This window comes from Herpailurus yagouaroundi, unplaced genomic scaffold (assembly GCF_014898765.1).
Source record: "Herpailurus yagouaroundi ecotype Mexico unplaced genomic scaffold, PumYag 218, whole genome shotgun sequence".
In the NCBI taxonomy this organism is placed as follows: Eukaryota; Metazoa; Chordata; class Mammalia; order Carnivora; family Felidae; genus Herpailurus; species Herpailurus yagouaroundi.
The window spans coordinates 1,679,645-1,702,093 of record NW_024412449.1 but is presented as its reverse complement, the minus strand read 5'-3'; the positions used below and the strand labels follow the sequence as shown (position 1 = coordinate 1,702,093).

The following is a 22,449-nucleotide window of genomic DNA, read 5'->3' as shown; positions in this document are numbered from 1 at the left end:
CTAAATGAGATCAATACTTAAATAGGTGGACGTTGAGAAAAGCAAATTTCTCTCCCTAATGGGGTTGGACCTCGTTTAACTAGTTGAAGGCCACAGTACAACAAAAAGATCAGCCTCCCCCAAGCAAGAGAGAAGACTCCAGCAGCCTGCTTCAGACTTCATCTGCAACATCATCTCTTCCTGGTTCTACAGGGGACAGCTTTCAGACTAGAATTGCAACATCAACTCCCTAGGATCCTCAGCCTGCCAACCCACCCTGCGGATATTGGACTTGCCAGCCTCTGTAATTGCCAATACCTTATAATAGATCTGTTTCTCTCTCTATACACATCCTATTGATTCTGGTCTTTAGAGCCAAACCGTGGGAGAGTCACAGAACTTGAGATCTGGAAAAAATCCTTTAGATCTCCCTCATTAGAACAATAGAAGAAGGGAGGGCCGCTTGGGTGGCTCAGTCGGTTAAGTGTCTGTCTCTTGGTTTCAGTTCAGCTTTGTGGGTTCGAGCCCCGACAGCTGTCAGTGCAGAGCCTGCTTAGGATTCTCTCTCTCCCCTTCTCTCTCTGCCCCTCCCCCACTCACCCTCTCCATCGCTCTCAAAATAAATAAACTTAAAAACACAAAAAGAAACGTTAAAAAAAAAAAAAAAAACCAGTAGAAGGGAAAGAAGACCATGTCTTAGAGACTTCCAGTGGCTTGTGAAGACCACGCAGACAGTAAACAGATGTGGGCTAGCTGCTGGCTTGGAACTCCCTTTCCAATCTCTTTTTCACTGTCCCCTTTGACTCACACACAGGATGCAGGTGGGGTTGGTGAGGGGACAGAGCTCTCCTGTGTGTTTCCCAAATACATTCTCTGCTTTCCTTCTCCAAACATGGCATACTATTGGTGTTGGCTCCAAACAGCCAGTGGTGGCCGCCACGGCACATGCCCATATGTCACTATCCCGCGATGCCAAGCACCTCACAGGTAGGTTGTGCCCAAGAGCAGGCCAGGAGCCAAGTCGGGCAAGCAAGGAGGTCCCTTCTTCTCAGCCTAACCAGCATTGACGGCTTCCTCTCCTGGTGTGATTTTAGGATTTCCCATTCTCCTCCCTACCGCATTTCCTGCTTAAAATAACTTTTTTTCCCAAGTGCCTTTGGCTGCTCTCTGATTCAGGCAAAACTAGAGAGGCAAAGAAAAATAAAAACCAGTCAGTTATTTTGGCCCATAGGTCACGCTACAGAGACACCAAATAATTACCTAATCCTGAACCTCACCCACTCTGCCCTTATCACAGCCCTGAATGTTTGAATGTTTTGCTTGCATTGTTCAAAGACCGGCTTCGTCAAGTTCAAATTTATACCTTCTTGATGGGAAGGACAGGTGTAGGCAAGCGTTATGGCTCTTGTATGTGGACCACTCCGGACAAAAGTATGAGACATCTCTGCATTGCCCATTGCTTGTCCCCACCTATGTTTCAAACCTACTGGTCTTCCCAGCTGCAAATTTTTTGCTCCAGTCAAACCGGTCTCTTGATTGTTCCCTAAACTTGCCTTGTGTTTTGCAACTAGAAACCTTTGCCCCCACCACCTGCCCCCATGGGATGTCTTCCCCACCTCTTTCGACCTAGCCAAATCAGATTCATTTCACCCTTATTCAACGCCAACGGCAGGTCGGCATTGGGCCAGCACCTACACACGTGTTATCTCATCCTGCAAGGTCCAGCAGAAATTCTTCTTATCTGTGAAGCTTTCTGGGACTCTCCCAACTGGAAGTGACCATTTCCTCCTTTCTCTTATGCTCATTTTCTGTACTACTCATTTGGCACTTAATGCGTCGTAGAACTTTATAATCATTCACTCATTCATTTTATTTAAACAAGTACTCACTGAATGACTATTATGTTCCTGAAACCGTGGTAGGTGCTGGAGGTACAAAGATGAAGAAGACACCCTCAGTTGTCTTCATGAAAGTCAGTCTAGTGGTGAAAACCGGCACATGAGGAGACAGTTGTCATACGATATGGCGGATGCGGGTCCAAGAAGGTTTCCTATGTCATCTCTGTCCCGGTTCAGTCTTGATGAATGAGTAGAAGTTGTTCAGGTGAAGGTTGGGAGAAAGCATGTTTTTAAGAAGGACAGAAGGACATGGGCCCAGAGCTGGGGAACAGCAGAGTGCGTAGAAGGAGATTGTAAGCAGCCCCCTCTTGCCGGGGCGTAGAATGTTGCTAAAGCACGGAATGTGCCAGACATAATGGGAGAGTCTGGAATACCAGGCTTAGAAGCTTGGATTCATCCTGGGGGTTGTGGTGTGCCATCGAGGGTTTTAAGCAAGGGATCCACCCAAAATTGGCAGTTCAAGATCACTCTGACTACAATGTGAAGAACGGAGAGATTTGAGGGAGGGAGCTGTAAAAAGGCTGTGGTGAGAACCTAGACAAGAAATAAGAGGGCAGTGATATCTGCCCCAGGAATAAGGATGCTAGATTTGAGAAATATACAAGATGTGAGATCATCTCAAAGTCAGAGCTTTGAAGGGCTTCACAACTACAAGTGTAGAATATAAATATAATGCAATGTAGGGAATCCATTATGGAGACTGCAAAAGTGTTGTCAGGGGAGACAACTGTCTGTTGTCAGGCTGAGACTGTCTTAAAAATATAAAACAGCTCATAGATTCGTCATTCTTATAACCTGAATATTTGTATGCATCACCTCTCTTCTCCTAGACTGTAGGCTCCTTGAGGGCAGGGGCCCTGAAAACGCTAAAGCACATCTAGCTCTTGTGACAAGCCAAAGCCTCTGCTCTCCCTGTTCGAAGGAGGTAGATTGCATCCTGGGGAACCACGTTGTACAGCGGGCAGACCAAGAGTTTCCGCAGCAGGGGCAAGGCAGGGAAGAAGAACCAAGACATGTTTCTAACAAACCATGAGGGGGATAGCCAGATCACAGCTGGAGCCAGGCAAGGCCAAGTCCACATCTTTATTCTGCCACCAGCCGAGTTGTGTGATCTTGGGCAAGTAAAATTCTCTTAGCCTCACCTCTTTTATCTATTAAATGAGAATAATATTACCCGCCTCCCCAGGTCAATTTCAGTACTATGTGAAATACTAAGTGGACACCTTCAGGCACGTACCTGGTACTGAGGGAGCACTCATTGTTATAGGCATAGGTGTCAAGGTGTCGGTGTCTTTTCTTGTCTGTTCCCCTCACTGCTCTGCGGGACCTCTGAGGGCAGAGACTATGTCTTACTCATGGTTTACTCCCATTTTCTACCGCAGTGCCTGGCACACAGATGTTCAATGAGTTCGTTGAATGAATTTGTATTATACTTACAGTGTTATCTCAGAGCCCGGCCAAGGGCTGTTATTCCAGATTCACAGCTTACCCCCTGAAAGAGCAAAGCCAGGATACAAATTTGACTAAGATCAAAGGGGCAGAGATTATTCTAATACAAAGTAGAGCATTAGGTTCTCTGAAGCTTGATCCTGTTCTTCCTTCCTTTTCCTCCTCTCCTCTTCCTGTCTCGTTCCGTTCTACATCTTGGTCCAAGGCCATCTCATTTGCTCACATGACTTAGATCTATATGTTGATGGCTTTCCAAATGTATGTCTCCAGCCCTGACCTCTCTTCTGAAGTCAAGATCAATGGATCCAACTGCCTCCTTGACATCTCCACCGGCAATTTCATGTCTAAAATTGAACCTCAGACATTCCACCTAAACCTGCTCTTCTTCCAGCATGGCGCTTCTCATTGGGTGGCACCATTATCCACCCAGATGCCCAAACTCTTCATCTGGGACCTGCAACACCTCCTTCTCCCTCAGTCTCCACATCCAATAAAGTGCCAGACCTCCAAAGTCTATCTAGGCCCTCTCCTCTGCTCACAATCCCTATATTCAACACCATCATTCACATGGAGAGGGTACAACTCCTCTTGTTGGCCATTCTTGCCTTCTTGCTTCTGTTTTTAGACTGGGGCCAGAGGAATATTTAGAATTACATATCAGACCACATTATGTATTTGTGTAAAAGCCTTTAAAGGCTTCCATTACACTTGGGTAATTTCTCAAAATGCTTACCACACGTGACCTGACAGTCCTTCATGACTGGACGTCCTACTGTACCCCTCCCTCCCTCTGCTTCCTCGCCGACCTCCCTTCAGTTTTGCAAATACCCCATCCTTCTCCAGCCATGAGGGCTTCAAATCTACTGTTTTTCATGGAAGGCTCCTACCCGTCCTACTCACTTGGGTCACTGACAATTTCATCTGCTCATTTTAAATGTTCATTCCTCAGCAGGGCCTTTCTCCTTCAAGCACACATCACAGTTCTTCCATAACCCTCTTATTCCCTTATAGCACTTAACACAATTTACAAATATACTCATTTGTGTGTTTGACATCCATCCCCTCAGCCCCACCTATGTGCACGCTTCTCCCGTGTTACCCATCGCCTTGTCTCTGGAGCCCAGCACAGAGGGCTTGGTGCACAGAACATGGTAGGTTTTTGTTGAATGAATGTGGTAAAGGCTGTGAGAAGCAGGCAAGCCAGGGGTTGGGATTGTGCAGTGGAGGCAGGAGGACCTCTGAATGGTGGTGCAGAGAAGGCTTCCAGGAAGGTAAGGATTTGGTGGAAGTTTTGAAAAATGGGTGGGATGGAACCATCCAGGGTGAGTAAGAATAAAGGAGCCGGTGGAGGAGCTTTCCATGTGGATAGACAGCCTGGTAGGAGAAACCCCAGTGGGTTGTGAGAAATGGCAGATAACCAGGATGTCTGAAATATAGGGCTTGGGACAGGAGGTAGACTGGAAAGGGTGTGCAGAGAGCTGGCTTAAATCTCCAGGAGGTGCTGATGGGTGGCCAACAGACGTCTCCTGGACCAGATGGTCCTTCTCTTTCTGGAGGGATTGTTCACAAACACCTGTGTCCCTTCGTGAGCTTTCAGGAAGGAGTTAGGGCCTAAAAGGGTTCAACCCCTGCCGCTCCCTGCCCCACCCCAGCCCCAGGCATCTGGTTGGTAGGTTTGGGCCAAACCCTATTTGCAGTGGAAATGGAATGTTGCTTATTTTATGATGTTAACTGTTTCATCTAGTTCCACATTAGAAAACTTGGGACTCTGGACAATTTATAGGAAAAAAAATTAGGACAGAATTCAAACAATTCTTCCACAGGCATTTGACTCGTGTTCGAATCATGTCCAGGTGTGAACCCTCGTGACTCACCGTTGAGGCCTCTAGAAAAATTCATCCAGCTACACACAGGACTTTCTGAGCTTGCTGAAAACACATGCGTGGCTCCTCTATCCAATGGATTAATGTTTAATTATTTTTTTAATCTTTATTTTTGAGAGAGAGAGAGAGAGAGAGAGAGAGAGAGAGAGAGAAAACGAGTGGGGGAAGGGCAGAGACAGAGGGAGACACAGAATCTGAAACCAGCTCCAGTCTCTAAGCTGTCAGGACAAAGCCCGACACGGGGCTTGAAGTCACAAACCGAGAGATCATGACCTAAGCCGAAGTCGGACGCTTAACCAACTGAGCCACCCAGGTGCCCCTGGATTACTGTTTTAAAGGGACATTTATTAAGTGTTTTACCACTTACCCTGTTAGGTGCTTTCCATGTGTTACCTCATTTAGTCCCCACCCTCATGCCATCAGGGAAGCACTCAGATTTATCTTGTAGATAAGGAAACCAAGCTCAGAAGGATTAAGTAACTTGCCCCACATCACACAGCTTGTAGGCGTGAAGGCTGCATTTGAATGGAAGTCTGTCTGGCCTACATCCTGTGCTCTCAGCTGGTAAGTAAGCTCTGTGGCTCTCCAAACGCAGGGCGTAGTGACTGGGTTTGGGGGAACCATAAGGATTGCTTTTTAAGGAACTTTTTTTTACTTTAAAATAATTACAGACTCACAAGAAAGTTGCACAAAATGTGCACTTGCATAGCTGTAGTACAATATCAAAAACGGGGGATTGACAGCTCAATCCAGAGTTGTGAGTTTGAAATTCAGATTTCACTAATTTTACCACCCAGGTTATTTTTTAAGTGGCGTGAAGCTTTCAAGGGTAAAACCAAACCAACAAACAAAACCTGCACACTTTATGAAAGGTCCTTTTGAACTCCTTCTGTCCCTGGGCCCTTGAACTCTCACTGATGTCCTAGGCTTCCTGAAACAGCAGGTCTGAGGAGGGGAGGAATCAATACACAGAGAGATCCATTTCTGCCATCATGGGCTCCAAGGAAATGCTATATTGCCATGGGACCTCACTGAATCCATGCTGCTTTAACAGGAGAGGGCTTCCAGCAGGGGAACCCAGAGGGACCTGGTCAGACTGCCTGAGTCTGGTTGTTTGGAGGCCTCTAAAACCCTTGGGGCTACCTAAGACCTGGCTCAGCCAAAATGTCTCTTTGCTCCCATTGTCTGTCTCCTGGCAGCTGATGATAAGTGATAAGCATGGGAGATAAAACAGGTTTGGGGCTGTGAACCTGCCTGAATCACTGGCAGCCAACCAGGCCATTTTTATCTGGAAAAACTCCCCCCAGGACAGCCCAAATGAGTGTTTGGGAACCTGACTCAGGGAACAATGGCGGGAAATGGAGGCCCAAGCTTGGGCGTTAGGGCCCTGCCACCCACACTCCCCTTGCACTGTTATTCCTGGCGAAAACAGAGATTTGCTTTCATTCAGACAGACTCTGTGGGAAGAGGTGCAAATGAGGTTTTAAAATTAAAAGGAAGTAGTATGATGACAAGGGAAGTGATAGGAGATTATTTTCCAAGCTTCAGAGATTTCATTATAAATGATTCTGAGAACTCCCTCCCCGGGTATATAATGACAGCCGTACTAGTAACTGTGGTAGCTCCTTGCCCACCAGGCCAGATGTCGAAGCCATGTCGGGGGTTAATTTCCTTGCCACATGGTTTCATTTAAGAATTTGAGAGACCCCAGAACAAAGGAGAAGTCAGACCTTAATGATGCAGGAGACGGTCATCCTTCTTGGTGTGGCCATAGGGCGATTGGGTTCTGGCCCCAGGTAAATCTGGTTTACTCGTCTTTAACCCTGTGGAGGAGGCCATCCAGGTAGACTGACATGCACCGATGTTGCTAGAGATGACTGCTGTACCAAATGCTCAAAATCTCTCCGTTATGGTTGTGTTGCCCCCAAATTCGCATGTTGGAGTCCTAAATTCAGTGCCTTAGAATGCGACCTTATTTGGAAATCATTGTGGATATCATTAGTTAAGGTGAGTAGAGGAGAGGAGGGTGGACCCTAATCCAGTACAACTGGAGTCCTCATAAAGAGGGGAACTTTGGAGACACACACACACACACACACACAAACACACACACGGAGAACACCATGTGAAGATAAAGGCAGAGACAGGGGTGATACTTCTCAAGGAAAGGTGAAGACGGCCAGCAAACCATCAGAAGCTGAAGAAAGGCATGGAACAGATTCTCCCTCAGAACCCCTAGAAGGCAACTGCTCTGCCAAACCCCTGCCCTCAGACTTCTAGCCTCCAGAACTAGGAGACCATAAATTTCAGTCCTCGAAGCCATCCAATTCCCACTACTTTGTTAAAACAGCCCTAGCAAACCAATAACACCCTCTCAAGAATTTTGTTTTAGAAACTTGCTCAGAATTGATTTCAAGGTCACTGGCTCATGCTGTGTGAAGTCCACCTGCCTTCCACTCTCAATATTGGAGTGGATCTTGCCATATTTATTTTCCCAACACTTCTGTTCTCAATAACGCCTATAAGCAAAAACAAAGCAAATACCCCAAAAATGTTTGCTGGTGATTATGCTTAAATTAGAGCCAGTCAGCTCTTTCTGAAAACTAAAAACAAAAACCAGAACTAAAACCTAGATGTACGCCATTCAGGAGATATTTCCTGCTGGTTCTTAGTCCAAACGGGTGAGGAAACACTAATGGTGGAAAAGTACCACTGTGTTCTCAGCAGGCACATCACACCTGCATTGGGCATAAACAGCTCCTTTCCCCTGGTTCTCGGATGCACAGAGAAGGGAGAGGCTCTCTACAGACCCAGGGGAATAACTTGCTGGCAGAAAGATGACCTAAGGAAATGACAGAAGCTGCATAAACATGATCCACAGCCCTGGTGGTGGTGAGGAGTCCTTTCACTGCAACCATCCCAACAGTGCCCTTCAGCAGAGACAACCAGGACCTGGGCTCCAGCAGGCCCTAGAAGGAATCCCTGTGACCAGAGGTCACTGGGACACATATCTCTATAGCCATGGGGTCCTGGCACTTGTGGCCCAGCTCCAAACCTTACTTGCTCTGGAGTGCTGGCTAGACATAGATCGGTTAATCTGGAAGACACCACTTGGAACCCCTAGGACTTCCTGTTCTGTTATGAGATCCTCTTGGGGCCTCCTCTTGGAGTGTAGGTCGGACTTGGGCAGTTGGCTACACGGATGAACAGAAGGGAGAACAGACTTCTCCTTCCTCCTGTTTCCCCGTGTTCCCTCATGCCTGACACACAGCCTTGCTTGGCCTTTGCAAGGTCCTCTGCTTTCCCACCTAAAGGTGAATGGTTTTGTTACAGGTGGGACAACAGAGAGGCATGCAGGTGTGGGGAGTGGGAGAGGGGGTTCTGCCAGCAGGCTCGGTCTCTACATTCCTCCCAGTGGGACTGGGTTTAAAAGATCAGAGCTGTGCCCTTTGAGGAAACAGCCAGAACTCTCCTTCCCTTAAGTGGGAAATCTCTGGTCCTCACCACAGCTGCTCTGACCTGGCTTGTCTCCAGCCTCCCTCTCAGATGACCCATTCTCTGAAGGGTGCCTGGGGCAAAAGATAGGGAGACCCCCAGGGAGTGCCTGAATGGTCCAGCACCACCCAGATGCTCACCCAACTGGAGAACTGACCTCCATAAATGGCACCACCTCTTTTGGCCACGGATTCACTCATTGATCCAACAGGGTCCACCTTGGAGGCTTTCCAGAATCCCTTTTCTGTCTAGCTTCCCGCCCTTTCACCTCCTCCATAGTCACCTTAGTCTTCTCACCTCTCTTTCCCTGCCTGGCCCCACCTCTATCCCCAGAAGGTATAGGTCTCATCCACAGGTGCCTGGGCACCCCAGCAAGAGGCTTAAGTCTTCCAAACTCTACAGCATACGACATCAACACAAACCTTTCCCTGGCTACTGGTGACTGCCCTTCCTAACTCAGCTCCGATGTTTTTAGGCCAACAAAATCTGTTTGTTTAAACTGTCGTACAGGAAAACCCAGGCAGAGGTGAGAAGGGAGGAAAACCCTGTCCTGCCACAGAAGCAGAGCAGCAAAGAAATCCCAGCCCAGCTGCACACCCTGAAGCAGCGACCAGAACTAGGCACTCGGCAGGCACACTGGCCCTGGCCTCACGGCTGCAGCTCAACCTTCCCAGCAGGGCACACAACGGGTTAAGGAACTACATTTCGACGAGTACTGTGGCCTGAAACTCAAGCTCCCAAGGTCTCTTTCAGAGTCCAGGGCCAGGGAAGTGTCTATTGTCAACAAATGCCACCACCAGACCAATAGCAGGCCAGAGTGTGGTTCTGAGATAGGGGCCTCTGCGTGTCACCAGGCAACGGGCACAAAGAAGGCTGGATCAACCAACCGCCCAGCAGACAGTGACAGTGCCCCACAGCCCCCCTCCACCTCCAGCTCCAGCAAAGCCAGGTGGGAGAGCCACTCAGTCCCAGAGTCCCCCAAGATCACATTACCATCAGTCTTACAATTTGGGGGGAAAGGAGATGGTGTAGAAAAGGCTTTATTTGGAAACTCTAGTACAATTTGGTTTATTAAGAGCTGGGCTGATGGCAAAGGTGAAGATTTTCAAGTGAAAAGGAAGTAAATGTTGCTGCAAACCATAGCAAGGCTCATACACCTTTCCTTTGCTCCCTTCCTACAAGTCAGGAGATGGCCACAACCCTAGGATCCCTCACCCAGACCTCCTGGCTTTCCCTGGGGAATGCTGGGTGGGATGCTTGTGACACATTTACTAAATTAGGCTAGAGGAGAATGTAAGGTGAAACCTAAGAATGTTTGTTTCTCATCCCTACAAAGTACACTCCCTTCCTGTCACAGAGCCAGAGCGGGTCCAGCCATCACCCAGGGAAAGCCTTCTGATCTCCAACGAATGGAGACTTGAAGAAACATTTTTATTTCATCACGTACATCTTCATTCAACATTTAGAGCAAAAGAGGGCCTCAGCTAGGTGCTGGGGATGCAAAGATGAGCTGGTCATGTTTCCCACATGGTCTGACCTTCCCCAAAGGTTCACCATCTTACCCACCCTATATGCTGAAGACTCAGATCTACCCTCCCAGCCCAGCCCATACCCCTCCTCTCCTAAGCACCAACCCAATATATCAAGTAGTTTTCTAGACACTTCCTTGTGGTTTTCCACAGGGCCCCACGCTCAAGGCTTCATCTCTCTACCACCAAACCGGTTTTACCACATGAACTCTTTGCATTAGTGGATGATACCACCCCTCCATGGGGTTGAAATGTGCCCCCCTGAAATTCAAATATTGAAGCCCTAATCTCCAGTACCTCATAATGTGACCTTATTTAGAAATAGGGTTGTTAGAGATGTAACTAATTAAGATGAGGTCGTACTGAAGTAGAGTGGGTCTATTCCAATATGACTGGTGTCCTTATAAAAAGGGGAAATTTGGATACACACACAGGAAGACACCATGAGAACAGACCTAGGGAACAGACAACCATCTATAAGCCAAGGAACACCAACGGCTACCAGAAGCCAGGAAAGAGGACTGAAACAGATCCTTCCACAGAGCCTTCAGAAGGTACATGGCACAGCCAACGCTTTGATTTCAGACTTCCAACCTCCAGAATTGTGAGACAATAAATGTCTGTTGTTCTAAGCCATCCCATTTGTGGTACTTTATGACAGTAGCCCTAGGAAACAAACACTACCTCCATTAAACATTGTCCAAGAAAGGAGCCTAGGAGGGACGCCTAGGTGGCATGGTTGGTTGAGCATCCAACTCTTGATTTCAGCTCAGGTCATGATCCCAGGGTGAGGCTCCATGCTGAGCATTGAGCCTGCTTGAGATTCTTTCTCTCTCTCCCTTTGCCCCTCTCCCCAGCTCTCTCTCTCTCTCATTCTCTCTTTCTCTCTTCTCTCTTGGAAGAAAGAAAGGAAGGAAGGAAGGAAGGAAGGAAGGAAGGAAGGAAGGAAGGAAGGAAGGAAGGAAAGAAAGAAAGAAAGAAAGAAAGAAAGAAAGAAGAAAGAAAGAAGGAAAGAAAGAAAGAAAGAAAGAAAGAAAGAAAGAAAGAAAAGACTGGAAGCTTCCATCGTGTCCTCCCCCCATCAACACTTCCACTCTCCACCTGTAACCAACAATAAACCACTAAACATTGCCCATTACACCTGCAGGACACCTTGCCACCAGCCCACTTGTCTTCGTTCCTGCTGTCCTCACCTTGGAGCAGGCTGCCATTATTTCAACCAAATCCTTCCTAACTGCTGCCCCTGCCTCCAATACCACCTCCTGCCTAGCTCTTCCTCAAATTCCAGCTGGAGTCATATTTCAATGTGCAAAGAGGAGATGCCTCTTCCCTCCTTAGAAGATGTTCCCCCTTGCTATTACAATGGAGTTTTCTTCCCCTACAGGGCTAAAGAGGTAATGGGTAATGTGACCCCTGGTTCCCTCCCTGTCCCCATCTCTTGCCAGTCTCTTTCCAGTAGAGTCCTCCAGCAGTCCCAAGCTTTTTTCTCTTCCTTAAATGCACCAGGTTCTATCTGGCCACCAACACTTACATATGCTGTTCCCTCTGTCTAGAACCCATTTCCCCACCCTCTTCATCCACAGGCTTTTACTTAAATTGCATTGTAATTGCCTCTTTTTCTATTAGTGTCCCACCTCGATGGTAAGCTCCTAGAGTGGAGTAATTCCATCTATTTTTTTCATGGGTATATCTACAGTGTCTGGCATGGTGCCTGGGACACAGTAGGTGCCCACCAATCATTTGCTAATTGGCCAACTGGTAGACAAAAATGCAACTCCTATCCACGATGAGCTCAGTCCAGAGGGAAGACAACAGTGTGGACAAAGAAGCTCAGTAACACAGAAATAAGACCCGCCTTTGACTCAGCCTGAGGAAATCAGGGACATTTCACACAGGCAATACCATTTAAGTTGGGCCTTTAAAAATGAGTAGAAACTGGCCAGAATGGAGAAGGAGCAGGGTAGGAAAACTCATTTTAGGCAAAGAAGATGCCAAGGGCATGCTTAGGAAATTGTGGGAATATTTTGTGTGCCCAGAACATGATTCAGCAGATATGGGCTGGGGGCAATGGACTATGAATCTTGCAAGGAACTTATTTTTGCATATAAACCTCAACTTTTCTTAGACATGAAAGAGCAAAAAGTAAGTTTGTGATCCCTTTTTACAGTCAAGGAAGGGGATCTAAGTCCAGAAGCGCTGTTCCCTGAAAATCCTAATTCTGTTTGTTCCTAGATGTAAAACGTTTACCTCTTCAGAGCTCCGGCTAAATATTACATTTCTTTTTTTTTTTTTTTTTTAATTTTTTTTAACGTTTATTTATTTTTGAGACAGAGAGAGATAGAGCATGAATGGGGGAGGGGCAGAGAGAGAGGGAGACACAGAATCGGAAGCAGGCTCCAGGCTCTGAGCCATCAGCCCAGAGCCAGATGTGGGGCTCGAACTCACGGACTGCGAGACCGTGACCTGAGCCAAAGTCGGACGCTTAACCGACTGAGCCACCCAGGCACCCTTAAATATTACATTTCTACTGAAGCTGAGCATCCGGATAAAAACAGCTGGGACCACAACTGCATCCACTTTCCCCTACCCCAACACCCCTCAAACTCCTGACTATTCTCAAAAGAACACAGGTTGAGTGAGTAAATGTCTAACTCCTCCAAATGTCCTGGGGGATGGAGGGGAGGGGAGGCTTTCTGGGGATACCCTTTATCATTATGAAATCTCTCTGGCTCTAATCTAATTTCAGTTCCTCTTATTAGTCTTTTCATATATAAAGAATAATCTGTCTATATCCTCTGCATAAAATCATTTCCTATACTTGAAAGCAAGAAATAAACCACCCTTTGCCTTCTCTTCTCCAAAGAAAACAAATTTGCTTCCTTAACTGTTTTCTTACAGAATCTATCGTCTCTTTGCCAACCTTAACTCCTTAACATCATTCTAATATTTCCCTCTCTCTCTCTCTTTCTCTCTCTCTCTCTCTTGGAACCAATGTATGGACCAGAACAGGAGAGAAATCATAGAGCCAAGATAGTTTTTCTTAAGATAGATGGGTGACCTGGATTAGCAAGAAAAAGAGTCCCTTCTGCACAGGAATATCTGCATGGTCCAACACAGTTCAAGTTCAACCCAGGGAAACATATGTCTGCTATTGCACATAGCGTGAAGCCTGAGAAGGTGTGCACGGGATAAAGGAAGCCTGCTCTACCATGCCACCACCCATGGATCTATAGCCTGGAGCCAGCGCTGTGGTCAGAACATGGACAGGTGAGTCTGAGCACAGGCACACACACAGCTCAAGCCCAAGGGTCAGCAGTGGCCCAGCAGTGGCCCAGAGCTACGAAGTCATTTTTTGTGGTACAGGAGTGAGACATCATAATCAGCATGTTAGTACTGTTCAGGCAGCTCAATCTCATGTGAAAGAAATACCATGCCAGCCAGCAGAAGTAATTGGATTGCCAAGCCGCTTTCCAGGAAAAGGGACATCTGGTTGACCTCATGGATGGGGTAGAGGGTCAGAGATATTCCCCAAGGGAAGAAATAAGGACAAAGCCCACTCAGATCCCGTCTGGAATCAGGGCGCCCCACCTGGACAGCACTGCTGGCTCTGCCTGGTTCCCAAACACTAGAAAGGCATTTAAAACATTTTAGGAAAGTCACTCTAAAGTGTGTGTGTGTGTGTGTGTGTGTGTGTGTGTGTGTGTTGATGCATGGAGGTCCAAAGGTGTGAGGCCTGGGCAAGAGCTTCTTTCTATCAGAGTCTAAGAAAAGTACAGGCTTGAATTCAGGTTGGGGTGACTTCAAATCACTCATCCTGACCATTATAAAATATTGGGAACCATACAAACCATAGCTTTTTATGACAAAGCTAACATGTCAAGCTTTAGAGAATAGAGAGGAAGATGTGGGTATACCTGCTGCATTGTCCCCTTCCTCCTTGTCCTGTCAAATGTTCTATTCCTGCCCCCCATCTGCTCTGGTCAACCTTGCCTTCCCAGTAGGTCCTACCTCCATCATCCTTCTGCCCTTCCTCCTCCACTTTGCTGTGTGTGAGACGGTCCCATAACTCGGAAGCCAGGCACGAGGCGCTTCACTTTCTGGTCGCATAGGGCTGGAGTGGAGGGTGCACAGGGCAGGATTTGTTGAGCAAGCCAGAGTCAGGCAGAGACTAACTCTAGGGCAGGGCAGGGCAGGACCTAGAAGAACAAATTGAAGATTAGGGTTATTTATGTGTCCATTTCCAGCCCTAGGCGGTGACTACTTCCCGAGAGGGACTTGCCTGCTAGTCTATCTTCTTGCATCCCTTGTGCCTTGAACAATGCCTGTCACCATGTTTGTGATAAATGAGAGGATAAAAAGATGAAGGGCCAAAGGGCCCTGCCTTTGCCTGTTGAGATTGGCTCAGGACTTGGGGCAGGCTCGACTCTGTAGGTAGAGCCATGGGCAGATCCAGCTATAAGGAGTGGAGAAAACCATAAAAGGAGGTGGACCTGAGATTAAATGTCCCTTCTCTCACACCCCAGAGGCATTTCAATGTGGTTCCATTCCCTCAATGGTTGTGGCTCAATGCTGTCCTCATGCGACCACCCTAACCCCACAATAGCAGTGCTGTCCAGGGGCACCCCTCCCTCCCATCAGAGTCACAGGAATCCCTAGGCTTCCCTTTGAACCACATCGCTGCCACAGCAAGCCACATCGGAGTTGTGAAATGTCCAGTGGGTCACTCTTATGTTACAAACAGTCCCCAAGCAAGCCCCCCACTAGCAATTGTCAGCTCGTGTCCTGTGCTCAACCACCTGGGAGATCTATCAGTTGCTGTTTGCAGTCACCCAAGCACCCCAGTTTCAAATAATTAACTGCTCCCTCGGAATGCTTACCTTTGCAAAATACCGCATGCTCACCTGAGCATAAAGAGGCTCCTGATAAGACTATCAAAATTGCCTTTGAATGCTGCATAATTTATGGTTAGGTTCATACCCTTCACTAAGCTCTAGGTGACAGCCTGGCATGCAATTAACAAAACAAAACAAAACCTGGCCTCTGAACTGTTAAAAAGCCTGTCCAATAGTCCTGTCTCACAGATGGTGACTCTCGGTGCCTCCCAGCTGAGAGTAGTCGTGTGGAAGGGAGTATCACTGGAGAGGAGGCCCCGGAAACATGAAGGCAGCTGCTGCCGGCTGTGTTGGGAAAACAAGCTTTGAAACTCAGGGCTGGGATGGGCTAGCGGGGATCAGATATAGCTAGGTGAGGGGGATGGCTAATGCCTTGCTCCCTGAAGGCTGTTTCTCCTGGTTACATGACTCCTGCTGTCGCTGTGCCCCCTCTCAAACCCACCCCAGCTCAGGGGAGCCAGCAGGCAGAACTCTAGACAAACTGGCCACAGAGTATCCCCCGATAGTAGGGGGATGCTCATCTGGCCCATGAGCAGCATTACCTTTTTATCAACATTCCAAATGGAATTTTAACACTCCTAGCACCTGCCACGTCCCTCAAGGATTCCTTTCACACATAGAAACCTCTGTATGCCACCTCTCTCGCCTCATGGTAATAAGACTCCTTTGAAATAACATTAATAATAACAGCTAATATTAATCATGCCCTTAATAAGTGTCAGAAACTATAGTAAGTTGAAACTATATTCAGACACTACACTAGGGGTGCCTGGCTGGCTCAGTTGGTGGAGAGTGCGACTTTAAAAAAAAATTTTTTTTTAATGTTTATTTATTTTTGAAAGAGAGAGACAGAGCGCTAGTGGGGAAGGGGCAGAGAGAGAGGCACGGAATTTGAAGCAGGCTCCAGGCTCTGAGCTGTCAGCACAGAGCATGATGCAGGGCCTGAACTCATGAACTGTGAGATCATGACCTGAGCCGAAGTGGACGCTTAACTAGTTGAGCCACCCAGGCGTCCTGAGAGTGTGACTCTTGATCTCAGGGTTGGGAGTTCGAGTCCCACTTTGGTGTAGAGATTATTTAAAATCTTACAAAAAAGAAACTATACTAAATATTTCTATAATTGTAACAGTATATGATTAGTCCTATTGTGGGTACTTTATACACATTATCACTCAATCTTTCACAATAAGTCTGCAAATTAAAAAGAAAGCATCCAGGGATGGCTGGGTGGCTCAGTTGGTTAAACATCCAATTCATCTCAGGTCATGATCTCACGGTCTGTGGGTTCGAGCCCCACGTTGCGCTCTGTGCTGACAGCTCAGAGCCTGGAGCCTGCTTCAGATTCTGTCTCCCTCTCACTCTCTGCCCCTCCCCTGCTCATGCTCTCTCTCTCTCTCTCTCTCTCTCTCTTTCAGAATGAATAAACATTAAGCAAAAGAAAGAAAGCATTCATTCTTTTACCATTAAGTACGATGTTATTTGTGAGTTATTCATAGATATCCTTCATTAGGTTCCCTTCTATTCCTAATTCAAGCGTTTCTATCATGGAGAGGTACCGAATCTGTAAAATGCTTTTTCTGTATCTATTGATATTTTGTCATTTATTCTATTGGTATTGTATGAAATTAATTGATTTTCAGATGTTAAAACAATCTTACATGCCTGGGATAAGGCTGGTCATGGTATATTGTCCTTTTTATAGGCTGCTACGTTTGGTTTGCTGGTATTTTAGTGACAGTTGGTCCTTTTGTTCTTCTTTTTGCTTCCTGTATGTGACCTATTTTTCCCTGTGCGATGTGTCCGCATCATCAAAATGGTAAGACTCCAAAGATTGAGAAGGTAGCTGGATCAAGAAGCCAGCCAGTTGACAATTGTCTGGAGCGCCCTCTATAGGAGGTTTTGGAAGAAGTACAAAACACAACAGTTAACTCAAGATTTCTACAAACCACTTATTATATCAGCGGTTCTCAAATTGTAATGTGCAAAAGAATCACCTGCAGCGCTTATTAAAACACAGAATCTTGGGGCACCTGGGTGGCTCAGTCGGTTAAGCGGCCGACTTCGGCTCCGGTCCTGATTTCGCGGTCCGTGAATTCGAGCCCCGCGTCGGGCTCTGTGCTGACAGCTCGGAGCCTGGAGCCTGTTTCAGATTCTGTGTCTCCCTCTCTCTGACCCTCCCCCATTCATGCTCTGTCTCTCTCTGTCTCAAAAATAAATAAATGTTAAAAAAAAAAAAACCACAGTCTTGGGTCCAACCTTCAGTCTGATTCGGTGAGTCTGGGGAAAGACTCATGATTTGCATTTCTAACAAATTCACAAGTGATGCTGATGCTGATGGTTCATGGATTATACTTTTAGTAGAACATTTTTATAGACTGGCTAATTGTAAATTGCTCAATCTCACTCTGAAATTGACAGAATCTTACAAAGAAATAACCACCCCCCCCCGACGCCTTGAAACAATAATACCACCAGCAAAGAGAGCATCCATTATCCTGATCTTCATTTCTAATTTAAAAACAAAATTTTTTTTAGTGTTTGTTTATTTTTGAGAGAGAGACAGAGTGTGAGCCAGGGAGGGGCAGAGGGAGAGGGAGACATAGAGTCCAAAGCAGGCTCCAGGCTCTGAGCTTTCAGCACAGAGCCCGATGCCAGGCTGGAACTCATGAACCGTGAGATCATAATCTGAACTGAAGTCAGACACTCAACTGACTGAGCCACCCAGACGCCCCTTGATCTTCATTTCTAAATACCATTCTCTGATCCAAGGAAGCAAGGACCTTTGAGAAATAGCTAACTCTAGGGCTGGGACAAAAAAATACAAAATGAGCCTGGAGCATCTTATAATGTAGAGAAAGTAAGGAAATAAAAAGAACAAAAGGATGGAACATGTCAAAAGACTGAAAAAAATATCCATGAGTTCATACGGATATAAATAAGTGAATGAACAAATAGGGAAGAGAGATGAACTTCCTTACAGAAGAATCTAAATAATATATGTAAATATTCTCCCTTCCAGGAGGTGAAACTTAATTCTCATCCCCTTGGGTATGGGCTAGATTTACCAACTTCCAAAGAAGTGGGTAAAAAGTAACTTGATGGTGGAGGAACATGGCAGATACCACGTTGACCAAGTGATCTAGGTCAACATCACCAGTGATAAGTCATCTCTGTAGCATGTGCCCCAATAAGATGCTATGAGAAGGGTACCTTACCTCTGTGATATTCCCCCCAAGTCCCATAACCCAGTTTGATCATGAGCAAACATCAGATAAACTCAAACTGAAGACACAAACTGGGGGACAAAAACACAAATTATGTAGTTGCTGGAGGACTTGTTTCCAGAATATGTGAAGAATTTTCAAAACTCAGTAAGAAGGAAACAATCTGGATAGTTGGAGACATATTAGGGGTTACCTGGGAACAAGAAGATGGGGGTAGTGGAGAGGGGCAGAAGGGGGCAATTCCTCAGGGGTACAAGAAAACTCTGGGGACGATGGCTATAGTCACTATCTGGCTTGTAGTGATGCAGTGATCACAGGTGCATATATATGTCAAAACAAACTAACCAGACAGTACATTTTCAATATGTGCATCCTGAATACTCTCAATGACTTTTCCTTATCTTTTCCTAATTTTCCAGAGGATACAGGGGTGAGGAATCTTGTCTCACCGGGTAGAGCCAATACATACCCTTTCCCTACGAATCACGTTCCTGGGAAGGCAAGGCAGCCAGCATTTATTGTGTAGTTATTATGTTCCTGGAACTTTCACACAGTAAACTCAGTGAATCCTTGGAGCAATCCCGAGAGGAAGATGGTAATAATGCCGCATTCCAGATTACAAAGATGAGCCTCAGGCAGTTAGGTAACATGGCTTATTATACAGCTAGTCAATAATGACAGAGGAATTGAAAAATAGTTTATTCAAAACCCAGGGGCAGGAAGGGGAATTTGTGTAACTATATTATCATAAATTACTTCCATCTCTGTTGAGTAACCTAATGCCATCCAGTTATGACTGAAACAAAAAACTCAAATAAATTAAAATAAAATATTGTTTATTAAATATATAGCAATGCTTTATATTGACAATAAGGAGGATCTTTTTTTCATAGTATCTGTATTGCATTTTTATTGAAAATCTGTTTCCTCTATTTCCACCCCATTAAATGAATATGGATAAATATTAAAGCAAATAAGACCTGACTGGGGCAGCCACATGACTCCATCTGGCCTCAGCTCTGGGTCAGATTGTGGTTTAGAAGGAAGGGGCAAAGCAAACCACTGAGGGAGCTTTTGTTGTACATGGTAGCCCTGTTCTAGGTGATGCCTCTGCCCGCCTGGTTTTCTGAAATCTCCCCCCTGGATTCTCCAGTCTGGTGTCCACTCTGTGGGATAGCCATTACTTCCAGAATCACCGATGCCCACATTTCCTAAACCACAGCTGGGACTGTGGCACCCAGGGACGTTGCGCTGGACCCTGGACTGTCTGGGCAGCATTCTATGGGTTGCTGGCATGCATGAGCTTCGCACCTCCCACATCACAGACTTCTCTCCTTGTGTCTCCTCTGTCACAGTCTCAGCTGGACTCCCAGCCTCCAGGCAGAGTGATCTTTCTGAAATGCAAATCTGATCATACCATTTTCCCACTGCCAGCCCTTCACTGATGCCTCGTCACCCACAGGCTAATGCCTGAGCTCTCTGTTTACACACAGCATCTTCATGATCTGCCTCAGCCTATTATTGTAGCTTTACTTCCTGTCCATCTCGCCACCCCACATGCCAACCAACCCCCGTTCCAAGAACAAGCCCCATTTCCTCTTCCTCTGCCAGGAAGACTCTCTCTCTCTCTCTCTCTCTCTCTCTCTCTCTCTCTCTGCAAGCTCCTACTCAACCTCCATGTTGAGCATATAACTCAGAGGTCACCTTCTCCAAAGTGACCTCCCTGACTCTTCAGGAGTTTCCTTTTTTTTTTTTTTTTTTTTTTTTAATTTTTTTTAACGTTTTTATTTTTATTTTTGAGACAGAGAGAGACAGAGCATGAACAGGGGAGGAGCAGAGAGAGAGAGAGAGACACACACAGAATCTGAAACAGGCTCCAGGCTCTGAGCCGTCAGCACAGAGCCCGACGCGGGGCTCGAACTCACGGACGGTAAGGTCATGACCCGAGCCAAAGTCGGACGCTTAACCGACCAAGCCACCCAGGCGCCCCAGGAGTTTCCTTTTTTATACTCACCAAGCACTTTGTTTCCATGCACATATAGCCCCAAGCAAAGCTCTGTTTCCATATCTGGATCTTCCTATAGACTGAACTCCTCAAGATGGAAACTGTTGGGTACATCTTTGTGTAACCACGGTGCCAGCTGTCTCTTCGTCTTACAGTTCCAGAGTCCACATGTGTTGTCTGTGTTTACCCCAAGGCCACCTGGGTGCCCAGTTCAATAGCTCTAGACCTCTGATCCATCCAGGAGCAATGCAGACTTTGTGGGAGCAGTGAAGAGTGACTCACAGGGCACACCCCACCACAAACAACTGAAAACTGCTCATCAATTGTCTTCCCATGGAATTCTTTCCTTGGACAAGCTACAAGCAGGGGCTTTTCTCTCTTCCCCTCCTCCAAAGAGTACCTGTTGCCTTGGCTCTTCTCTGTTTTTATATACATGTATATAAATGTTGCTATCCATGAGACTTGATCTTAAAAATGCAAACAGAACAGGGGCCCCTGGGTGGCTCAGTTGGTTAAGCGTCTGACTCTTGATTTCGGCTCAGGTCATGACCTCGTGGTTTGTGAGTTCAAGCCCTGCGCGGGGCTCTGTGCTGACAGCCCAGAGCCTGCTTGGGATTCTCTCTCTGCCCTTCCTCCACTTGTGTTCTCACTGTCTCTCAAGAATAAACACATAAACTTTAAAAAATGCAAACAGAACATAAGACTGTAAAAAAAAAATTAAAGTACCATATCTCTTTTAGACCCACTTCCCAGAAATGACTGGTCTGAAGTTTTCACAACTAACTTCTCATACTTAGATCTTTATTTCATGATTTATCCATCTGAGACAGTGTCTGTTGACTCCTCAGGATGAATATGGTGAAATTAGTACACATACTACCCCTTCCACTTACCTTCTCTGTTCCCTTTTCTCTTTTTTGATCTTCGTGATAGCCTTAATTTGAGTTCTCCAGATGATTATCATTAAACAACATACTTACACCTCTATATCTTGATCTATCAAATTTATACATACTTATGCACTAGCTCTTTAATAAATGCACCTACACAGCCACCTCCTTCTATTTTTGTCAACCAACCACATTTCAACATGTCAAGATGGTCATAATATTTGTATGTTGTACAACAACTATAATTCAGTTTGCTTGGTCTAATGGGTTGATTTTTAAAATAGCAAACCAATAAATAGAATTCAAATAGTATGACTACGTAACTATTATTTGCTCTAGAATCGTGTGGTGTGGCTGGGTTATTAAGGAAATGGAACAGACAATGGTCTGGGACTGACCCGTGAACGCCTGTGGTCGTGGGAACTCTTTTGATTGTACATCCTAATCACCTTTTAGAGTGACAGTGATTGGTCTCTTCGAGCTTCCTTCTTCCTCTTAGGTCATGTGCCAGGAAGTTACCCTTTCCCTCTGAATCCTTGGATTTATTGCCACAGGGTTGAGTCTCCCCCTTTTACGTTTTCTTTCTTTCTTTTTTTTTTTTTTTTTTACTTATTCAGTTTTCTTAAGGGTTTAGCTATTTCAGGGAATCAGCTTTATGCTTATTTAAATGTTTAAATAAATGTTACATCTAATTAAACCTTAACAAATCAGGGGCACCAGAATGGCTCAGTCAGTTAAGCATTCGACACTTGGTTTGGGCCCAGGTCATGATCTCACTGCTTGTGAGATTGAGCCCCGAGTCGGGCTCTGCACTGACCAGCCTGGAGCCTGCTTGGAATTCTCCCTCTCCCTCTCTCTCTCTGCCCCTCCCCTGCCTCAGAATAAATAAGTGAACTTTAAAAAGTAAATTTTAACAAATCAATAAATTAAATTTTAATAAACTCATTGAATCAAATTTAAATTTTGTTTTTATAAATCTCCTCTTCCTAATTTCCTGCTTTTGTTTTTGTTATTTCATTAGTTCCTTAAGACAAGACCTTAGTTCTCTTACTTTTTAGTCTTTCTGCTCCAGTTGCAAGAGGATGACAGGCCATAAATTTTCCTCTGAGGACAGCCTTTGCTGGGTCATTGGTTTTTATTGTTCTTTAGCAATAATCATCTCCCTTTTGATTTCCTCGTTGAGCCCAAAACTATCTAGGTATATA

General features: G+C 45.9%; 1 long non-coding RNA gene across 2 annotated transcripts; it reads right to left on the bottom strand.

Moving 5' to 3' along the window:
• Positions 1-726: 726 nt before the first annotated feature.
• On the bottom strand, positions 727-21,385 carry LOC121018195 (uncharacterized). 2 transcript variants are annotated; one of them, XR_005785071.1, is made up of 5 exons: positions 21,248-21,385; positions 14,242-14,429; positions 6,940-7,032; positions 3,315-3,369; positions 727-3,206 (listed from the first exon to the last, which is right to left on the bottom strand). It is a non-coding gene; the product is annotated as an uncharacterized LOC121018195 (long non-coding RNA). The 2 variants fall into 2 exon arrangements; XR_005785070.1 differs by having other exon boundaries at positions 727-3,369; positions 21,248-21,383.
• Between the last annotated feature and the right edge of the window lie 1,064 nt (positions 21,386-22,449).